At 46.2% G+C, this 23146-nt stretch overlaps 1 protein-coding gene across 2 annotated transcripts in view; it reads right to left on the reverse strand.

Annotated features, from left to right (window-relative positions):
• Positions 1–23146, reverse strand: part of LOC126092623 (protein FAM151B) — a 406482-nt gene that overhangs the window by 316695 nt on the left and 66641 nt on the right. Inside the window, exon 1 of one of the 2 annotated variants that reach the window (XM_049908340.1) lies at positions 5920–6054. The exons of the other annotated variant lie outside the window; for it this stretch is intronic. The gene's annotated coding sequence lies outside the window, so the exon portion shown is untranslated. Of the gene's footprint in view, positions 1–5919; positions 6055–23146 lie in introns of those variants that run through there. 2 annotated transcript variants of the gene reach the window in all.

The following is a 23146-nucleotide window of genomic DNA, read 5'->3' on the forward strand; positions in this document are numbered from 1 at the left end:
CCGCTGCTGTCGGGAAACATAACCTTCATGAAGGGGTGTACCTGGTCTATAACCAGTGTACGATACTCCTTGGCCGTCACGGTGCCTTTCACGAGCTCCACTGGACCCAGGAGTGCCCATCAGAATGTTCCCAGAGCATAATGGAGCAGCCGCTACCTTGTCTCTGTCCCACAGTACAGGTGTCAAGGAGCTGTTCCTCTGGAGGATGATGGATTCGCGCCCTCCCATCGGCATGATGAAGAAAGTGTCGGGATTCACCATACCGTGCAACGGTCTGCCGCTGCGCCAACGTCCAGTCCGACAGCCACGTGCCCATTTCAGTCGTAGTATCCGATGTCGTGTGTCAACATTGGCACATGTGTGGATCGTCGACTGCGGAGGCCCATAGTTAGGATGTTAGGTGCACTGTGTGTTCAGACACTCTTGTACTTTGCCCAGGATTACAGTTCGCCGTCTGTCCTTTTGTACTAGTTTGCGCAGCATGCGACGTCTGACATCTGTAATGAGGGGTGACCGCCCAATCCCACGACGGCTGGAAGTGGTTTCACCTTGCTTCCGCGACGTATTGAAGACACTCACCACAGCAGTCCTCGAACACCCGACAAGTCGTACAGTTTCCGAAATGCTCGTGTCGGGCATCCGGGCCATCACAATATGCCTCTGTCACACTCCGACAGATCGCGCGCCTTCCTATTTCTACATACGGCCAGCACCCTCATTGATACTGCACGCGCCGCTCGTGTGTCTCACAAGCACTCAGTCTTCGTCAGTTGACGCTGCTATTGGCTGGTCGAGTTTATATCGATAGTAGGTCGGTAGTCACAATGTTCTTGCTCATCTGTGTATGAAGTATGAAGAGACATGGATGATATGTAACATGTAGAAGATTCAAGAGGAGCCGTGAAAGAAAAGCACGAATAAAAAACAGTATAAGACAATGATGCAGTTTTTCTCCTCTACTATTGAAAATGTACATCGAGAACAAGCAATGACGGAAAGATTCAGAATGGGATTAAAATCCAAGGTAAAAGGATGTCAATGATAAGATTTGCTGATATAATTGCTAACCTCAGTGAAAGTGAAGAAGCATTGCAGGATTTGTTGAATGAAATGAGCAGGCTAGTGAGCAAAGAAGTACAGAAGTATTGAGGGGCACCACAAGTGTTACTAGCAACAAACTTAACATCAGAACTGGGTGCTATGCGATGGATGAAATGGAGGAAGTCGGCTACAGAGGAAGCAAAAAACACATGATGGACGTTGCAAGGAGGATTTAATAAGCAGAATGACACAGCAAAATAGTTTGATAAGATGGGATTCTCCGCCGAATACACGAAAAAAAAAGAATACCTGCAAGCCAATGACAAGGAGAAGGGACAGCATGACAGGACATGTGATGAGACATCAGGGAATAACTTCCGTGCGACTAGAGGGCCAGTAGACGTAACAACGGCAGGGGACGACAGAGACTAGAATATAAGCAACAAGCTGGCCGGTGTGGCCGAGCGGTTCTAGGCGCTTCAGTCTGGAACCGCGTGACCGCTACGATCACAGGTTCGAATCCTGCCGCGGGCATGGATGTGTGTGATGTCCTTAGGTTAGTTAGGTTTAAGTAGTTCTAAGTTCTAGGGGACTGATGACCACAGATGTTAAGTCCCATAGTGCTCAGAGCCATTTGAAACATTTTTTTTAAAAGCAACAGATAATTGAGCACGTTGGCTGCAAGCCTTTCCCTGGATGAAGAGATTGGCAAAGGAAAGGAAGTCGTGGCGGGAAGCGTTAAACTAGTCAGAAGACTGATGAGAGGAAAAATATTGTTTTGCTTGTGGCACTGTGACACATTCCATTCCATCAAAATCGATCACTTAAGTTGCAGACAGTCACAGACGCTTTCTTGCTCTCAGCATGCTGAAAAATGTGAACAAAGTCTGAGAAAAGAGGAATGAATGGTACTGAAAAGTAATGTACTTGCCGCATGCGCACATTTTGTGGTGGTCGCCTTCTGAAGCAGGGCCGATTGAAAATGGTACACATCTGCATTGGATCCGTCCACTAGAATTGGACAGATCATGTCTGCCTGTAGTTTTCCATGAGTCTGTGGCGAACTCTGGTTGATTTCTCTTTCCGCCGCAGCACAAAAAAGTCTCTGTAGTAAACTATCGGTCTGCTGCTACTTTTAAGGTAGTCGATTTTGACGAAAATCAGTAGAAAGTCGTAGTTCTAGGATAGAAGACAGTTCCGCATTGATACACCGTGACTAACAGTCCGTTCTTAAGAGCGGTATCATTTTTTAAGTGTCGTAGTGGGTAGCAAATTAACGAATAAAAGCGATTCGTAATCAAGATCAAAAAAGTGAAGGAAGACAGTGACGATTAGGTGTAATAATAACTCAAATGCCTTTTTAAACATATACTAAGTCACATGCAATTTTAATATATTTTTCCGTGTCTTACGTATTTATTTGCTTTCCAGATAGCTCACTTATTGCGAAGGCAAGTTATCGTTTGAGACGCCTCTACTGCAATGACTGTCTTGCTTCCTACCAGTACTCAAATGCCCGCCCCGGTAGCTGAGTGGTCGGTGCGACGAAATGTCATGCCAAGGGGCCCGGGTTCGATTCCCGGCTGGGTCGGAGATTTTCTCCGCTCAGGGACTGGGTGTTGTGTTGTCTTAATCATTATCATCTCATCCTCATCGCACGCAAGTCGCTGAAGTGGCGTCAACTCAAAAGACTTGCACCAGGCGAACGGTCTACCCGAAGGGCGGCCCTAGCCACACAGTTAATTTCAGTACTCAAATGTAGGAGTAATACCCTTGAACTGCAACAACACTCCAGTCCTACACAGAGCGCAGCATTCTACAATAATGGCTAAGAAGCAGTCAATTACCCGATGAACACAGAAAGTGTACACAGTACACACATGAAACTGCAGAGACCAGATTCTATGCAGTGAAATGACAATTTTTGTTGAATTATTCTTTTAGAATAAAAAAATACAGTGTTCTACCCTACACACACAACACGTTCTTCTTTACGTGTATATTGTTTATACATTTGTAGCTTCGTTTTACGTCTCTTTGCTGCCTGGCCGCCGTTCTATTACATTGAAAACTAATTAAACCCAATTTCTTGCCAAAAAATCTCTTTTCGTGCTGAAATACATGGTCCCCTCCTTAACGTCAACCATTATCTGTTACAACTCGACACCTTCTACAGAAATTATTGCACGACAGTCACCGCACTACATACGGGAGCTACCAGGAAGCACGCGTATTCAATATGGGATGCATTATTGCGCGCCTTATACGGAGGGACATGCAACCACATGGGAATGAGGCACGTGTGATAACGCAGAAAATTCGACAGGGGCCAGTATAAACATGCATCAAAAATGACGTACCCTACGTCCGCCATACATGAATGTGTCATTTTGGCACTGGGCCCCTCTTTCCAAATTGTTTCCAATGCCATTAAAAATATATTTCATTCCATTTAAGAAAGTCATGGTTGCTTCAATATTTGGGTGGATAAGAAACATAGAAGGTTTAAGAATACAGCAAATACGAGGCGTGTTCGAAACATAAGGTTTGTTTTCTTATATTTAAGTTACGCAATTCGGGCCACAGTTGCACGGACGCAGTGCCATCTATTGCGTTCGTTTTACGAAGCCACGTAAATCGTTATTCTAATGCAGTAGTCGTTTGACGGCGAAAGCAAACAATGGCTTCTGTCTACAAGCTGATAGACCTGCGCTCGAGTTGTCATTTTAGCATTAAATGTGCAACATTGAGTCCAAACGGAGAGGGCAACGAATTTGCGCTCAACATCTCGCGAAGACAACTAGCGGAGTAGTTGGAATATTGTGTACGGTGGAAACGGCTGGAAAAACAAAAACTTCTGAACCATCAGTTTCGTTCAGATTGCCTGAAGAATCTGAATAATGCCTTCCAAAATCGTTGTTCCGCTAATTACGAGAGGGTGCTGTAACTTGATTTTTGTGTGAAAAAGCGTATACAGTTGCCAAAATTTGTCAGTAGTGCCTGGTTTGAGCCTGCAGTTATAAGTGAAGAGAAGGTTAGACAAGACTATTACTAAAGTAGAGATGAACAGGGATGGCAAACCCAGTATCCGGACCGATGAATTGTGCAACAAGGGGACCAAAACCTGTGATCTGATTGAAGATTTGTGTTCTGGTTGATGAATTTCCTTGTGTAGGACGCAAAGCTGTTTTTAGGGATAAATAATTCTCGCAACGACTCAGATATCACAAATTGTGTGCAAGGTGCCACTGAAAATGCTTAGCGATCAATACATAGAGCAATGAATTGCAAACACAAGAGCGTTTTTTGCCGTTGTCGATAAGATGGAGACAGTTTGTTTTCCCACATTGCTATGGACGACGACAGACGGATTACATCAAGGCAGACTCAAAACTAGTTATTAAAAGGCGCCATTCAACAAATCGCTTATGCAACGTCATGAACATGTTTGGAAATGAACGGCGGTTACACGGTAACAACACCCAGGTTTGTAGAAAACTAAAACCCCCACAAAAATGTATTTTTTACTAACGCATGGCTCTTAGTTTTAGCATACGCTTCGTAACTAACCCCACAGCGTACTATTATTTTCCGGAAACTTTCGTTTCTATATTTGAGACGTCTTGAGTTAACTGTTCACTCAATGTAATATGCTTCCTGCAGATAAACATACAGTAAATCTGATATTATGGAAAATGCTGGAGACTACACTTGAAACATAGACTTTTTTCGAGGCAATGACTAGTATCACGATCTTGTACTATAGTTTTACGTGTAAGCTTAATCACAAAAAGTTAATTATTCCGAATTATTGGGATTCAAATATACTTCTAAATATCATGTATGTACTTAACTGCATATTGAAATGGCGCTTCTGTCATTATTTGCTGTCCCCAACGGTTTCGCCTACAGAAAAATGGACAACATAATTATAACGGGAGAGATAGTAAACATTAGCGAAACGAAAAGTAGAATAAAAATGAACAGGACGCATTACGGCAACAACAGGGTTGTCAATAGTATCATGCACCACAATCTGTCTCCCTTCCAGCCCTGATATTTCGCCTTAGTTCCTACATCTGTGAGCAAACTTCTCTGTGTACTTTGAATGCATCTCTTTTTCTTTTGGCATCTTTTATCTCCCAGTACATACTACTGGTTTTGAATATACCGGCGTTGTACAGATTCGAATAACTTATTAATAGTGGGATACTGAAGTGATAGGCGAAGGAGCTGTGAGAAAACTTCTCGCAGCAGCAAAAGTCTTGTACAATGATTCTCAAATGCAATTGTTTCGTTATCTACACTGTGGAGTCTGTGAGAACAACGAAATTGCGCCAGTGAAATCAGTTACTCACGGCAATTACCACAGAAGACATTAAAGGCTCAAATTGCTTGCACTGAAAAATACTGTATGATACTTTAAGCCACTACGTGTTCTGTCGTTACGTCCTCCAGGTATTACTTGATCGGACACAGAAGGAAATTTCTGATAACATATTCGTGGGTACAAAAGCATGACGCATATTCTTAACTGTCTGAAGCTGTTGGTCACGTTTGAAAATTGCATGGTAATAAAGTCTAACTAGCAATGGGACTAATATTCAGCTGTTTGTAAAGATATAAATTTTAGTGAGTACATGAAGGATTACTTTTACAAAAAAGGAAGGAAAAGTGAGGAACGATGTGTAAAACCAAGCAAAATTCAGAAGTGGAAAATTAGTTACTGCAAGATAGAGGTTTCAAAAGGTTTTATATCGCTGTTTTTGATTTACCTTGAAATGCCGCGTGGAACAACTAACAACGAGTCAGCTTCTGATTGATCTTAAGAGACGTACTGAAAATACAAACGTTTGTACAAAACGTCCGTTATCGTACCTTCTCATAATTCATCTTCAGAGTAATATCTTCTGTGAGGGTAATTACTTCTTGACATTGTTTACTAAAAACAAATCGTTGAGATTTTCCACAGAAAGTACATAACCTCACTCGCATCGTCTGCTCGCCGCGCAGCGTTGGTGGCATCTGCCGCCCGCAAAGGGAACTTCGTAAAGAGACAAATGAGTCTCACGGAGCGCGCAGTTCAGTCTCCGAAACTTGTACTGATCAGAACAACTATAGCAAGGGAAAATGGAAATTGCCTAATATAATGAAGGGATGCATTTACTGACATATATTTGTACCAATATTTCTGCAGTCTACATTTCTTGCGAGGATGTGACGGTATTGCTTAACAGGTTTTGCAGATGCAAGCTTGGACAATTAATGACATTAACAATAATTTCAAAAAATAATTAAATATTTTATAATAATAATAATTTAATTACATCAATACTTAGTACATTGTTCCAGTAGAAAGTTCAAAAATGGCGTTTCAGAGAAACAGAAGAACATTTGTTAGCAAGTTTTAGAAGTCTGCAAGCTCATCACAGAAGCAACTGCGATGTATGACCCCGTGATCACTCTCCCCCCCCCCCTTCTCTCCCCACCCCCCCCCCCTGAAACTCTTGGATTTACACCTGTGCAGAGGTACAATAAATAAACCAATGATGTCATACTGTAGAGAATGACATTAATAGGTAGTCATTCAAACGAATGTGTCAGAAGACTGAAAGTGATCAGTATTCAGAGGATCTGCAGATGAAAATTAGAATACCTGCATACGAGGTGAAACATAAGAAAAATAAACAAAATTTTCGGTCTTCTCGAAATTTTTTATCAGTAGATGTCAATCTTGTCAATCTTAAAATCTACCCATCGGAATTGTAAATTAATTTAGCAGTCACTTTATCTTGTCTTAACTCTTTTGGAAGACAGTTAGTATTTAATCCGTAGAAAAAGTTAATGCAAAACAACATTTACGATCTTCCGTTCGGCGTCTAGCTTGCAGCAGTAACTGCCGCTGTTATGGAAGTAGCAAACGAGCTGGGTTTGTGCTCCTGCACCTTCAGTTCCATCTCTTTCCATTGCTGAGGCATCTGTGGAAACAAGGAGTCAATCTTATGATGGGTACTAGATCGTTATGGTGTCTCTGGAGCTGGTGTCCAGCCTTATATGTATTTTGAATTTTTCCGTCAAACTGAGTTTAACGCGTATCTGAATTCTGGAGAAAATGACAGTCTCAAATTTTCTTTTTTGCATATGAGAAATTATTCGAAGAAATCTTTTTTGTGTTTCCTGGTGTCGTGGATGTGTTACATAATTATACTAATAATTATCTGATGATGAACTAATGAATTTTTCATTTTATATGACAGCTACTGAATGCCTCACAACGCACAATGCAGTACAGCCTGGAGACGCTAGAGGTCTTGGAAAGAAGAATTCTGAGAAAAATCATGGCCACCTTTCGAACTGAAGACGAATGTAAAACTCCAAACAACAGGGAAGTCTACCAGAATTTGGAAAGCATTCCGGAGAGTACCAGAATTTGGAAGGGTTTCAGCCTGCATGGAGGCTTAAAAGAAATCGACGAATTTGGACAGAATAACATAGAAAGCAGGCGTAAAACGCATGAAGGAGTACTGGAAGCAGAGAAAACTCCAAAGGTAAAGAGCGTGATGCTAAGTGGCTAATTCGCTTGAAATAATAATAATAAACTCTAGACATTAGAACAAGCATAGCCTTTTATCCCATATAAGTACAAAATGTTTAGTACTCCCCAAGTACTAGTCTTTCCGTCAGTGGTGCAGTCACTGCCATACGGGGTAATACACCTTAGTGTTCGGAATATCTTTCTCAGGTTACTAAACACAGGAATTTACAATGTGGAAACTGAGATAGGTGCCACGTATTGTAACGTTTCCCTGGCCACTTTCGCAATTTAGGGACATGAATTTACGTCAAATGTCAAAATTTCAATGGCACCTTTCAACGACATCTACAACCTCTGTACCTTTACGAGCGTCCTGCAGCCCGTAACTCCCCTTGAGTGACATTCATATTTTTCAAGAGCAGACCAAGTGCGCTGCTGTGAGGCAATACTTTAAACATCCAGGATGAAATGTTTCCACGAGAGACAAGAGACGGACTGGGTTGTCTCCACTAGAATACCTAGCTTAAGTGTTGTGTAGAGTACTTTCCAGATATTAGATCTAAGAGAACGCTGTATGACGAATTTCTCCAATTGTCTACGTATCGTATATTCACTGAATTTAACTGTCAGGAAGTCATTTCTGAAAGTGTTTGTCTGAAGAGAAGCCTTGTATGGAAGCGAGACGTGAACGATGAACTCTATAGACAGGAAGGGGATAGAGGTTTTAGAAACATGATCCTACAGCAAAATGCTGAAGATTAGAAAGTATAGTTGGTGAAAAGGTGCCGCTTAGCGTGAGGGAGGAAAGACGCCTACACTAAAACAAGGGACAGGTTGTTTGAACGCATCCCGGGAATCTCGCACTCTGAGGATTTGTTTGACGCAGCTCTCCGCGCTTCCTGCGCAAGCCTCTTCATATCCACACTATTACCGCAACTCACATCTTCTTAAATGTGTTTCCTGCAGTCCAGCCTGGCTATTCCTCTACAACTTTCAGCCGTCATACTTCCCTCCATTACCAAACTATCTTTTTCTTGATGCCTCAGTGTTTTCTTTTAGTTAAAGTGAGCCACAAATTTCTTCCACCCAGACTGGATTCAGTACCTCATAAATAGTCGAACGATCTATACCCCTACTGCACTCTAGTACTACATTTCAGAACCTTCTCTTTTGTTCTTAACTGTGCACGTCACAAGGCTACAATCCAGGCAAACACATTCCGATAAAGAGTTGCTAACACTTAAATTTAATTTAGGTGCTAAATTACTTAGTTTCCAATAACGTCATTTATCTTGCCGGCCACATATATCCACGAGATACTGAACATGTAATTGACGAATGGAGAAAATGAAAAAGTGCAGAGAAGGAGTTAGGCAAAAGAGAATATGGAAAATGGCACGTGGGTTTAAGTGTGTGTGTGTGTGTGTGTTTGGAACTTACGGGTGCTCCAAACTGAGGTTAGCAGCGTCCTTACTCATACTGGCAGCAACTAATGTGGACAAAATGACTAAAATTGTTGTCACTCAGTGAGGAGGAAGCGTACAAAATCACAATTATTCATTCACTCCCAATGTGAGATCAGTTAGAGGAGAATATAACGGCTGTAGAAGCATGTATAACTAAAACGAAAAAACTGGTACTCCTGTCTAATATCGTGTAACGTCGCCACGAGCACGCAGAAGTGCCGCAACACGACGTGACATGCACTCGAATAATGTCTGAAGAGGTGCTGGAGGGAACTGCCAGCAAGAATCCTGCAAGGCTGTCCATAAATCCGTAACAATACGAGGGGGTGGAGATCTCTTCTGAACAGTACGTTGCAAAGCACCCCAGATATGCTCGATAATGTTCATGTGTTTAAACTCAGAAGAGTATTCCTGGAGGCACTCTGTAGCAATAGTCGACGTGTGGGGTGTCGCACTGTCCTGTTAGAATTGCCCAAGTCCGTCGGAATGCACAATGCACGTGAATGGATGCAGGTGACCAGACAGGGTGCTTACATACGTATCAGATTCGTATCTAGACGTATCAGGGGTCCCACATCAGTTGCGCACACCCCACACCATTGTAGAGCCTCCACCAGCTTGAACAGTTCCCTGCTGACATGCAGGGTCCATGGATTCATGAGGTTGTCTCCAGAACCGTACACGTCCATCCGCTCGACGCAATTTGAAACGAGAGTCGTCCCACCAGGCAACACGTTTACAGTCATCAACAGTCCAATGCCGGCGTTGACGGGCCCTGGCGAGTCGTAAGACTTTGTGTCGTGCAGTCGTTAATGGTAGACGAGTGGGCCTTCGGCTCCGAAAGCCCATCGACGATTTTTCGTTCAATGGTTGACATGTTGACACTTGTTGACGGCCCAGCACTTAAATCTGCAGCAATTTGCGGAATGGTTGCACTTCTCTCACGCTAAACGATTGTCTTGAGTCTTCGTTGCTCCAGTTCTTGCAGATCTTTTTCCGGCCGCAGTGATGTCGGAGATTTGATGTTTTACCGGATTCCTCATCTTCACAGTACATTTGTGAAACTGTCGTACGGGAAAACCCCCACTTTATCGCTACCTCGAAGATGCTGTTTCCCATCGCTCGTGCGCCGACTACAACACCACGTTCAAACTCACTTCAATCTTGATAACCTGCCATCGTAGCAGCAGTAACCGATCTAACAACTGCGCCAGACACTTGTCTCACATAGGCATTACCGACCGCAGTGACGTATTCTGCCTGTTTACGTATTTCTGCATGTTTAATACGCATGCTTCAGTTTCTTTGGCGATTCAGTGCATATCACAGAGTGAATCAACGCCCAGCATCCGAATGGCTCTGTTAGTACAGATTTCGTTGAAACAGATACAAGCGTTCAAAATTCACGAGTTTGTGACGTAACGGCATTTCACAAACGTTTCTTACTTACGTACACGGTCCAGTCACGTAAATGTGACCACCGCCTATGTTCGACGTCAAGTGCAATAACCACACACAGATGAGAAGTGGCAGCACTAGGAGTTGAAGGTACATGAAACATGTCGGGAAGGCGCTGAAAACGGCGCAGTTGTTGTCGTGATATGGATATGGAGCGAGCCATCTGTAGTCCAAAAGTGCATGATCGTTGGCTTTCGGGCCAAGGTTGGTAGCATTTCCGAAACGATTATGTGGTGTCACCGCCAGACACCACACTTGCTAGGTGGTAGCTTTAAATCGGCCGCGGTCCATTAGTACATGTCGGACCCGCGTGTCGCCACTGTCAGTGATCGCAGACCGAGCGCCACCACACGGCAGGTCTAGAGAGATGTACTAGCACTCGCCCCAGTTGTACGGACGATTTTGCTAGCGACTACACTGACGAAGCCTTTCTCTCATTTGCCGAGAGACAGTTAGAATAGCCTTCAGCTAAGTCCATGGCTACGACGTAGCAAGGCGCCATTAACCATTTCTAGAGAGAGTCTCACTTGTATCATCAAGAATGCTGTATACAAATGATGGATTAAAGTTAAGTATTCCAGCAGCTACGTACTTTTCTTTATAGCATTCATTACGTATCCTGTTTCAGACTTAACGCCAGCCGGCGTGTGTAAACGCGTGCCTTTCGGTTACCCGTCACTATGGACTGGCTGTCTTGTCAGTCCACTACAGATTAAGTCTATAAATTGTTCGTGAGCCGCCGCGGTTAAAGCATACCGTGCATCGCAAAATGGTGGTATCCAAAACAGGCGCCGAGACAACTGTCTTGCACTGGGCGCTGCAGATGAAAGGGGAGAAAGGCGGTTGTGGATATGTGCACTGGCGAATAGACGTGCAACTGTTGAGCAACTGACAGGCCAGACGAACCAAGTGGCTACCAACAGAGTCTCCTCAATGGCCATCCAGCCAACGTTGCTGCGGATGGGCCTCTGCAGCAGGCGGCCATGCTACTTCATGGGCGACGGAGGGTGGAATTTCTACGTCAATGCCACAACTGGGCGTCCAGACGATTCACGTTATATGCGATAGCAGAATGATGGCCGTTGACTTGTACAGTGCGAAAGTCTGAAGGTGAAGGATTCGGGCCACAAGAGGGAGCGTTACGGCCTGGTGAATGTTTTCGTGGTATTCCCTAAGTGACGTCGTCATTATGGAAGGCGCAATTGATCAACGCAAGTATGTACCTATCCTTGGGACCAAGTCCACCCTACACGCAGTCTTTTTTTCCTCGGCACGAGGGCATCTGTCAGGAGGGCAGTGCTATGCGTCACACCGCTGGCAGTGCACGTGCGTGGGTCGAAGAGCAGCAGCATGAGTTTACAGCAGTTGGCCGTGGCAGTGGAGTGGCTACAGCGTCTGTCGCTACATTCCAGAACCACAATGACTCTGCTCCTGTACGTCTCTCAGTGATCCGTCCTGCAAAAGGTGATTATTCGGGCTTTTGACAGGTGTTTACATAATTTTACTGGACACTAAATAGGCTGAGGGCTTGTGTACCCTGATGCAAAACTAATCTGTGTAAGTGGGGACTGCTCACTAACGATGACGACATTCTTTGCGGATGCGGAGAGGTACAAGACGAGGCACATCTGCTCATGTGCCGACTACTGCCGGAGCCCTGCAGTTTTAGTGACCTGCTGCAAGCCAACGACAAAGTCGCAGCGGTGGCTAACTATTGCAAAAATAAAATTTGATCGGGACACGGAAAAGTAAAGTACTGGACACTGTAGTTTCGTTCGCGATTTAATACGTTTCACGTTGTGCTATACCCACTCTCAAAGGCTGAACGTTCATTTCCCTGAAACTCTTTGTTTTCAAGAGGCACTTAATCAATAATGAACATTTTACCATCAATCTACAGTATCAGAAAATTAAAGTTAGATATTGCAAGTCTGGAGGACATCCACTGATGAGCCAAAACTGTATGACCTCTGCCGATGGCGACTTTTGATGCCGATTCGTGGCGTTGCGGGCTCGTCGCGCAGTAACAGAAGTCCGTAAGCGGAGCAGACACGGATGGGGAATCACCATAACGAAGAGAGGGGCTGCAAATGGGGACATTGGTTGAAATAAGCGACTCTGAAAACAGAGCTACGTCGTAAGCATCTGCAGAAAGAGATACAACTGTGAAACTGCCAGTAGGTGGTTGGATGTCCACATCTCTTCACACAAAGTGGGGTTCGGAGGCTTGTCTGCTCGGCAAAGTAGCATAGACGGTAACATGTGGCATGTCTGCAGAAAGAGCACAATGCTGGCGCATGCGCAAATGTTTCGAGACATACCGTTCGTCGAGAAGTATTGGACATGTAGCTCCGTAGTAGACCAGCCCTACATGTTGACCCAACCACCGGGATTCGACCGTTGGTCAATGGAAACGTGTTGGTTCTTCGGATGAATCAAATTTTTGCTACACTAGGTCCACGGTCGTCTCCACAAACGCCGTAATCGAAGTGGATGGCGGCTTGAAAGATGCAGCGCGTTACGGCAGCAGGTCGGTGAGAGCAGTACTATGCTACGGGGGACATTCTATTGCTCTTGCATGGGACCCGTGGCAGTAATCGAAGATACGCTGACAGCAGCAAACCATTTTCACTCCTTCATGCTTGATGTCTTCCCGACTGCGTTGTTATCTTGCAGCAGTATTCTTGTCCGTGTCTCGGAGCCAGAACCGTGCTACAGGGGTTTGAGGGGCATTATAGCGAACTCACGTTGATGTAACGCTGGCCAAATTCGCCTGATGTAAATCCTATGGGACCGATACCGGACGCCATTACCGCGTACGCAAATCAGCGGTCCGTTATTTACGCAAATTACATGACCTGTACGTAGACATCTAATGCCACGTACCTCCATAAACTTATCAACAAACTGTTAGATCCCTGATACGCAGAATCAGTGATGTATTTCGTTGCAAACACTGTCAAACGAGCTATTAAGCAGGTGGCCGTGACGTCTTGGCACATCAGTGTATACAGGGGGACCTTCTGTTAGAAGGCTACATCTGCCGACAAATCGGTGCGAAAACTAGTCTTCATTGCACGGGGCGGGATGGTTTCCAGGTGCGGTTCAGACGCGCTGTGTGTTACTCGGGCCAGGACGACTCTCTGTGTGAACCAAGGTCCTTCCGCTGCGACGTGCGCTGCTTAGTGATCACGTGCTGCGGTCTCCGGCGCCGTGCCGTACCTTACCTTCCTCCTCACACCGGGAGCTGAGCGTGGCGAACTGTCAAGCCCCGTATGCAGAGGATATCACGGGGACACGAACGCACCTCGTCAAACCGACGACACAAATGTCGACGTGACGCGGGACGCGAGGCGCGAGCACGGCGCGCGCTCGCCTCACACGCACTGAGGAAGTATCCTAGCACAGGGTGTTTCAAAAATGACCGGTATATTTGAAACGGCAATAAAAACTAAACGAGCAGCGATAGAAATACACCGTTTGTTGCAATATGCTTGGGACAACAGTACATTTTCAGGCAGACAAACTTTCGAAATTACAGTAGTTACAATTTTCAACAACAGATGGCGCTGCGGCAAGTGATGTGAAAGATATAGAAGACAACGCAGTCTGTGGGTGCGCCATTCTGTACGTCGTCTTTCTGCTGTAAGCGTGTGCTGTTCACAACGTGCAAGTGTGCTGTAGACAACATGGTTTATTCCTTAGAACAGAGGATTTTTCTGGTGTTGGAATTCCACCGCCTAGAACACAGTGTTGTTGCAACAAGACGAAGTTTTCAACGGAGGTTTGATGTAACCAAAGGACCGAAAAGCGATACAATAAAGGATCTGTTTGAAAAATTTCAACGGACTGGGAACGTGACGGACGAACGTGCTGGAAAGGTAGGGCGACCGCGTACGGCAACCGCAGAGGGCAACGCGCAGCTAGTGCAGCAGGTGATCCGACAGCGGCCTCGGGTTTCCGTTCGCCGTGTTGCAGCTGCGGTCCAAATGAGGCCAACGTCCACGTATCGTCTCATGCGCCAGAGTTTACACCTCTATCCGTACAAAATTCAAACGCGGCAACCCCTCAGCGCCGCTACCATTGCTGCACGAGAGACATTCGCTAACGATATAGTGCACAGGATTGATGACGGCGATATGCATGTGGGCAGCATTTGGTTTACTGACGAAGCTTATTTTTACCTGGACGGCTTCGTCAATAAACAGAACTGGCGCATATGGGGAACCGAAAAGCCCCATGTTGCAGTCCCATCGTCCCTGCATCCTCAAAAAGTACTGGTCTGGGCCGCCATTTCTTCCAAAGGAATCATTGGCCCATTTTTCAGATCCGAAACGATTACTGCATCACGCTATCTGGACATTCTTCGTGAATTTGTGGCGGTACAAACCGCCTTAGACGACACTGCGAACACCTCGTGGTTTATGCAAGATGGTGCCCGGCCACATCGCACGGCCGACGTCTTTAATTTCCTGAATGAATATTTCGATGATTGTGTGATTGCTTTGGGCTATCCGAAACATGCAGGAGGCGTCGTGGATTGGCCTCTCTATTCGCCAGACATGAACCCCTGTGACTTCTTTCTGTGGGGACACTTGAAAGACCAGGTGTACCGCCAGAATCCAGAAACAATTGAACAGCTGAAGCAGTACATCTCATCTGCATGTGAAGCCATTCCGCCAGACACGTTGTCAAAGGTTTCGGGTAATTTCATTCAGAGACTACGCCATATTATTGCTACGCATGGTGGATATGTGGAAAATATCGTACTATAGAGTTTCCCAGACCGCAGCGCCATCTGTTGTTGAAAATTGTAACTACTGTAATTTCTAAAGTTTGTCTGCCTGAAAATGTACTGTTGTCCCAAGCATATTGCAACAAACGGTCTATTTCTATCGCTGCTCGTTTAGTTTTTATTGCCGTTTCAAATATACCGGTCATTTTTGAAACACCCTGTATGTAGTGTGGCCCGTAGGTAGCAAACTGCACAATGAATTGCCGAACACCTAACGCAAGTGCATTTTCTCACGAAGTTCATTTCTAATGTTTAGCAGAAAGACAGTCACACGACATTGTTGGGTGGGACACCGCGGAGGATAGGTTCAGCTTGCAAATTGCAAGTTATCTCCTTAACCCGCGTACATTGTCCACCTTCTACGCCATGTATGGGAGTTCTGTTTCTGTTACGTATAGGTGTAATGCAAGTGTGTCTAGTCTGGTGCCTGTCGCACTAAGTCGACGGTCAAACCCGATGCCAACAACATAGACTGCCCCACACTATCAGAACCAATCAGCGACTGGACTGATGGTTTCCTGATAGGGACAACGCGGCATCTTGGACGGAAACTCGTGGACAGATGTAGAAGCTGCTTCTACGTGTGCCCCAAGCAAGTATCTTGGGACATATGTTATTCGTGTTGTATATGTATTAATGAACTTGAAAACAAATTCAAATGGTTCAAATGGCTCTGAGCACTATGGGACTTAACTTCTTAGGTCATCAGTCCCGCAGAACTTAGAACTACTTAAACCTAACTAACCTAAGGACATCACACACATCCATGCCCGAGGCAGGATTCGAATCTGCGATCGTAGCGGTCGCGCGGGTCCAGACTGTAGTGCCTAGAACCGCTCGGTCATCCCGGCCGGTGAACTTGCAAACAATATCAGTAGTGATCTCACACTTTTCGTAGATGACACAGTGTCTTGTCATGAAATACTGTTTGAAAGAATCTGTACACGCATTCACTCAAATTCTGATAGGAATTTAAAGTGGTGTAAAAATTAGTAACTTGCTTTAAATGATAAGAACTGCAGAATTGTGCACTTCAGAAGAACGAAAAAAAAAGTATTATCCCATGATTATAATATCAATGTCCGCAGCTTGTGGTCTTGCGGTAGCGTTCTCGCTAACCCGCGCACGGATTCGATTCCCGGTGGGGTCAGGGATTTTTCCTACTTCGAGATGACTGGGTGTTGTTGTCTCGTCTTTATCATCATCGTTCATCCCCATTACGGTCGGAGGAAGGCAATGGCAAACCACCTCCACTAGGACCTTGCCTAATGCAACGGTGCGGGTTTTCCGCATCGTCCCCTACGCTTCTCGGAGTATGGGACCTCATCACCATCATGATAATATCAATGAGTCACACCTGGAATAGGTCAACTGCTGCAACTATCTGAGTGTAACAGTTTGTAACTAAAACAGGTGACAGACTTCAGTGTCTTTGGTAGGACATTAGGAAAATGCAATCAGTCTACAAAGGACGTTGACTGGTTACCAAACATTCGTGCAGTCCGTCCTAGAATATTGCTGTAATGTAATATAATATCAATGAGTCACACCTGGAATAGGTCAACTGCTGCAACTATCTGAGTGTAACAGTTTGTAACTAAAACAGGTGACAGACTTCAGTGTCTTTGGTAGGACATTAGGAAAATGCAATCAGTCTACAAAGGACGTTGACTGGTTACCAAACATTCGTGCAGTCCGTCCTAGAATATTGCTGTAATGTAATATAATATCAATGAGTCACACCTGGAATAGGTCAACTGCTGCAACTATCTGAGTGTAACAGTTTGTAACTAAAACAGGTGACAGACTTCAGTGTCTTTGGTAGGACATTAGGAAAATGCAATCAGTCTACAAAGGACGTTGACTGGTTACCAAACATTCGTGCAGTCCGTCCTAGAATATTGCTGTAATGTATAGAACCCCTGCCACACAAAACTCAGAAGAGATACTGGACAACACTGTGCAGTCTCATTAATCTGACCCTTGTCAAACTCCTGAACGACCATCTTTTTCATAGTGGACCGCCGTGAGACGTGAAGGATGGGAGTCAATGACGTTCTGGACGGTACGGGCAGGGAAGCGGAGCCATGCCGAATCCGGCGCCGTGCCCAGCTGCGCTAGGATCCTCGGTTGAGGATTCATGGCACGAACAGCCCGGTCGAGGCGATCCCACAAATTCTCGATTGGATTCAAATCCGGGGACTTCGGTGGCCAGGGGACTAAGGCAAACTTGTCCTCGTGCTCTTCGAACCACACACGTACACTGCGCGCTGTGGCAAGTCGCGTTGCCCCGCCAGTAGATGGCGTCGTGCCGAAGAAACACGAACAGCGTGTGGGAACATGGTCCCCAAGGATAGATGTGTACTTGTACTGACCCACCCTGCCTTCCTGCCAGCGACTATCGTTTCAGGGTGTTTGGTTTCAGATCTTCCACGCTGTTCATACCAACGCGCATCTATCCGATGGAGCTTAAAACGTGATTTATCTCTAAGGAGCACCTGTCGCACTGAGTGGAGGTCTAGTTGGAGTATTGGAGTGCAGATTACAGCTTTCGTCGCAGTCAGCATGGGTGCATGAACCAGGCGCATGTTGCAAAGGCCCATTCACAGCAGTCCTCGCTGAACGGTCGTTGAGGAGATACTACTGGTAAGCCCTCGGTTCGTCTGGGCGGTCAGTTGGTCAACGGTTGCGCTTGTATTCGCCCGTACACATCTCCGAACCGTCGTTCACTCTTGTCATCTACACTCCTGGAAATGGAAAAAAGAACACATTGACACCGGTGTGTCAGACCCACCATACTTGCTCCGGACACTGCGAGAGGGCTGTACAAGCAATGATCACACGCACGGCACAGCGGACACACCAGGAACCGCGGTGTGGCCGTCGAATGGCGCTAGCTGCGCAGCATTTGTGCACCGCCGCCGTCAGTGTCAGCCAGTTTGCCGTGGTATACGGAGCTCCATCGCAGTCTTTAACACTGGTAGCATGCCGCGACAGCGTGGACGTGAACCGTATGTGCAGTTGACGGACTTTGAGCGAGGGCGTATAGTGGGCATGCGGGAGGCCGGGTGGACGTACCGCCGAATTGCTCAACACGTGGGGCGTGAGGTCTCCACAGTACATCGATGTTGTCGCCAGTGGTCGGCGGAAGGTGCACGTGCCCGTCGACCTGGGACCGGACCGCAGCGACGCACGGATGCACGCCAAGACCGTAGGATCCTACGCAGTGCCGTAGGGGACAGCACCGCCACTTCCCAGCAAATTAGGGACACTGTTGCTCCTGGGGTATCGGCGAGGACCATTCGCAACCGTCTCCATGAAGCTGGGCTACGGTCCCGCACACCGTTAGGCCGTCTTCCGCTCACGCTCCAACATCGTGCAGCCCGCCTCCAGTGGTGTCGCGACAGGCGTGAATGGAGGGACGAATGGAGACGTGTCGTCTTCAGCGATGAGAGTCGCTTCTGCCTTGGTGCCAATGATGGTCGTATACGTGTTTGGTGCCGTGCAGGTGAGCGCCACAATCAGGACTGCATACGACCGAGGCACACAGGGCCAACACCCGGCATCATGGTGTGGGGAGCGATCTCCTACACTGGCCGTACACCACTGGTGATCGTCGAGGGGACACTGAATAGTGCACGGTACATCCAAACCGTCATCGAACCCATCGTTCTACCATTCCTAGACCGGCAAGGGAACTTGCTGTTCCAACAGGACAATGCACGTCCGCATGTATCCCGTGCCACCCAACGTGCTCTAGAAGGTGTAAGTCAACTACCCTGGCCAGCAAGATCTCCGGATCTGTCCCCCATTGAGCATGTTTGGGACTGGATGAAGCGTCGTCTCACGCGGTCTGCACGTCCAGCACGAACGCTGGTCCAACTGAGGCGCCAGGTGGAAATGGCATGGCAAGCCGTTCCACAGGACTACATCCAGCTTCTCTACGATCGTCTCCATGGGAGAATAGCAGCCTGCATTGCTGCGAAAGGTGGATATACACTGTACTAGTGCCGACATTGTGCATGCTCTGTTGCCTGTGTCTATGTGCCTGTGGTTCTGTCAGTGTGATCATGTGATGTATCTGACCCCAGGAATGTGTCAATAAAGTTTCCCCTTCCTGGGACAATGAATTCACGGTGTTCTTATTTCAATTTCCAGGAGTGTATATACGATTTTGCAGTGCCTGTGCTATTCTCGATTACGATGCACAGTTCCTATGGACATGCGAGCATGTCCAAAGGAACAGCCACTGTGGCGACTACAGCCGTTATGATATACTCTAAATCTATTAGCAATTACGAATATGGGCAATCATCGGCTGTAGAATGGAATGACGTTGAAAATTTGTGCCGAACTGGGACTCGAACTAGAACTTCCCGCTTATGGCGAGCGGTCGCCTTACCATTTGACTATACGGACGCGACTCACAGCCACACTCTAACTTCCATATGTAGTCAGCCATGCGTCTACGACCTATACTCGTACATCCATTATGTACATTCCCGTACAGGCGAGACATTTTACTTGAAAGTCGCTTTTGCCGGTGTCGGCGGGTATATACGTTATTGCAGTGCCTGTGTTTTTCTGGATTACGATGCAACGTTTCCTTTGGACATGCATGGCTGACGACATATGGAAATTTCGGTCTGGTCGTGAGTCGCGTACGGATGGCCAAATGGATGCCTCCAAGCACGACCTCTGCCCACTCTGTCCCATGATCTATTATACCTTTAAAAAAAAGTAGTTAGCGCAGTGGACAAAAAAACAAAAAAAAATGTAAGGCGACAGCTCGCGATAAGCGAGAAATCGTGGTTCGAGGCCCGGTGCGGCATGAGTTTTCACTGTCGTCATTCCATTGTACAACTGATGGTTGTCCATATTCACAACTGTGAATACATTTAATGCCTGTTATCTGTGGTCCGCGGCATAGCACAGTTGCCTCTGCGGCGGCTTTGGATAGCGTCACTTTGCCGTGCGCGGTATACTTTAAACACTGCGGCACGAGAATTGTTTACAGACTTAGCCGCTTAGGTAATGCTTCCATCCTTGGCTCAAAAGCCAGTGCTCACGCCCTTTTGGATGTCAGATAAATCGCTCTGTTTCCTCATTACGACAACGACTGCTTTCTTGTCCGCGTGTCCCCCCCCCCTCCCCCCACCCAACCTCGACACGCTTTAATACCCTCTGCTGCTGCTATTACCATCTCGCGTCAACTGTGAGTGCTTCCTGCACGTTGACATCGAATACAGGCAGGCGGTGGTCGCATTAATGCCACTCTAGCGTGTGTGAAGGACAGCACAAATGGCACAGGTTTGTTTCACGCATGAAATTTTGTGACCGGGCTGCTGGAAAAACTGAACTGGCAAACGCTTGGAGATAGCCTATTTAGAAATTTCATGAAACAAATTTAAACGATAAATCTAGGAATATGGTATAGCCACCCACGTATCTCTTCTGTAGGAATTAGGTTATTACAGCAAGCACAGATGCATTTAAGCAGTCATTGTTACCACGCTCCATACGGGAAAAGAAGGAAGAGGCCCTGGTACAATAGGAAGAACCCTCTGCTACGCAATTTACAGTTGTTTGCGGAGTAGAGATGTTGATGTGCGTGTAGAGCTTAACGCACTCCATTAACAGTGGCCGGCCGGGATGGCCGAGCGGTTCTAACCGCTACAGCCTGGAACCGCGCGACCGCTACGGTCGCAGGTTCGACTCCTGCCTCGGGCATGGATGTGTGTGATGTCCTTGGGTTAGTTAGGTTTAAATAGTTCTAAGTTCTAGGGGACTGATGACCTCAGAAGTTAAGTCTCATAGTTCTCAGAGCCATTTGAACCATTCATTAACAGTGCCATATGCCTTCACCCCACGAGAAACTGTGGTGGAATTTGGGGCACCACCTTAGCTCCCAACGCCGGCCAAACGCTGATGGTAGACATTTCCTTCGCCACCAGGATGCGAACTGGTTACCCCCGGAATCGCGTATCACCGCAGACTGGTGTGTTAGTGACGTCGGCTACGCAGTCGGTACATGCACGAGATTTATTTTAATGCAATGTTATGAAGCTTTGCTTTCTTGAAAGTTAAATTCTGAACTTCTGAACTACCGACCAGTCCAACTCCTCGGTAGCACCAAAGTTGGTGCTTAAACCTGCGTGCAGCAAGTTGTTAGCCGTACGGGTCTTCTGTGTGCACTGGACGCACCAAATACGAAAAATGTTGCACGTGTAAACGGACACTTTGGTACTGTTTTGGCCACGTCGCTTTTAGGGAGGCCTGAATCTGTCTGTACAACACGGCCCTTGAGCCTTCCTAGACATTTGCGGCGTTACGCTAGTGAAGCGCCGGCAATGAAACGGCTATTAGTATGTCGTATTCTCCTTGTGTACAGCTCTTGCTGTCGCTGATGTGATATTTCCTCCACTATAATTCTTTATTTCCGTAGATAACTCCTGGCCTCGATTCTGCAGCAGTTCAAACAATGGTTCAAATGGCTCTGAGCACTATGGGACTTAACATCTGAGGTCATCAGTCCCCTAGAACTACTTAAACCTAACTAACCTAAGGACATCACACACATCCATGCCCGAGGCAGGATTCGAACCAGCGACCGCAGCGGTCGCGCTGTTCCAGACTGAAGCGCCTAGAACCGCTCGGCCACACCAGCGGGCAGCAGCAGTTCATTCCTCCGTCAAAAGCCACGTCCTTAGCCAAGACAGCTGCCATTTCGTTTAACTGAATGCTTCTAGCACTCCATTATTAGTCAACTGCAGCATTAAATTTGCAATACTTTTTTTTTTTTTGACAACTGCTTTAATGCCTCTATCTCCTACAAAAGTAACGTAACAATTGTGAAATAAATGTGTGGTTTCGATGTTGATAGCTTCTATAAGCACGTCAATAATCCGTGTTAATTTTAATGACAGACTGAATTTTTTGATATGGATGAAATCCCCCCCCCCCCCCAGGAAGCAATTTCAAGCTGAGCAATTTCAAGCTGATTACGTCATATTTCAAAAATTACTGAACACATTAAAATATGTTATGCGCTGATTACCAAAATACCTCGCCAGGGTTCTGAACTTCCCGAATTTCCGTATCGCATGGCGTTTGCTACGGGCGCTGCTGGCCATTAAAACTGCAATCCCAGAAAAGACAGCAAATAACAAAACGTTACTTACTGTGCGTGCGTGTGTGTGTGTGTGTGTGTGTGCACTTTATAGTAGGAAGTAGACGCGAGTAGCGACCCGGCAATGCTCACCTAATTGCTATATATGTAGGGGAAAAATATAATACGTCCTAAACCCCTTACCACCCGCTCCCCCCCTCCCCACTCTTTCCGGCCATCTGCTTCCTCGTCTCCTCAGCTTCTCGCCACCCTCTCCGCCCATCTCCTCCTCCCTAGTCTCATTCCTCCACCCCTCCTTCTCTGTCCTCTTGCCCCTCTCTGTGACCTTGAGCCTGGTGTCTTGTTATTTTAAACGAAACCTTTATTGGGAATTGAGATCGTTATAAATGAACAGGTAATTCGGGTTGGATCATTGGTGTATGAGAGGCCCTCCCCATTGCTGGATCTGTGAAAACAATAACTTCAATGACAGTATTTCTCATATTTTTTATCTGTGGATAAAAAGCTTTGGACTATTCATATTGCATCTTAGTATTCTGATGATGAGCCGATAAGCCATAAATACAACTGTCCTGTTTTCTGTAAAACCGACCCGAGTGAGAAAACAAAACAGGACATTGTCGTGCGTACAACTTTTGTTTGAAAATACACGTGAGGAGAAAGTTTCTGTCCATAGGTTTAAATGCCATTCTGTCGTAGTTGGAATCGAATGCGAGGAAGAA

Source organism: Schistocerca cancellata, chromosome 7, assembly GCF_023864275.1.
Source record: "Schistocerca cancellata isolate TAMUIC-IGC-003103 chromosome 7, iqSchCanc2.1, whole genome shotgun sequence".
Taxonomy (NCBI): Eukaryota; Metazoa; Arthropoda; class Insecta; order Orthoptera; family Acrididae; genus Schistocerca; species Schistocerca cancellata.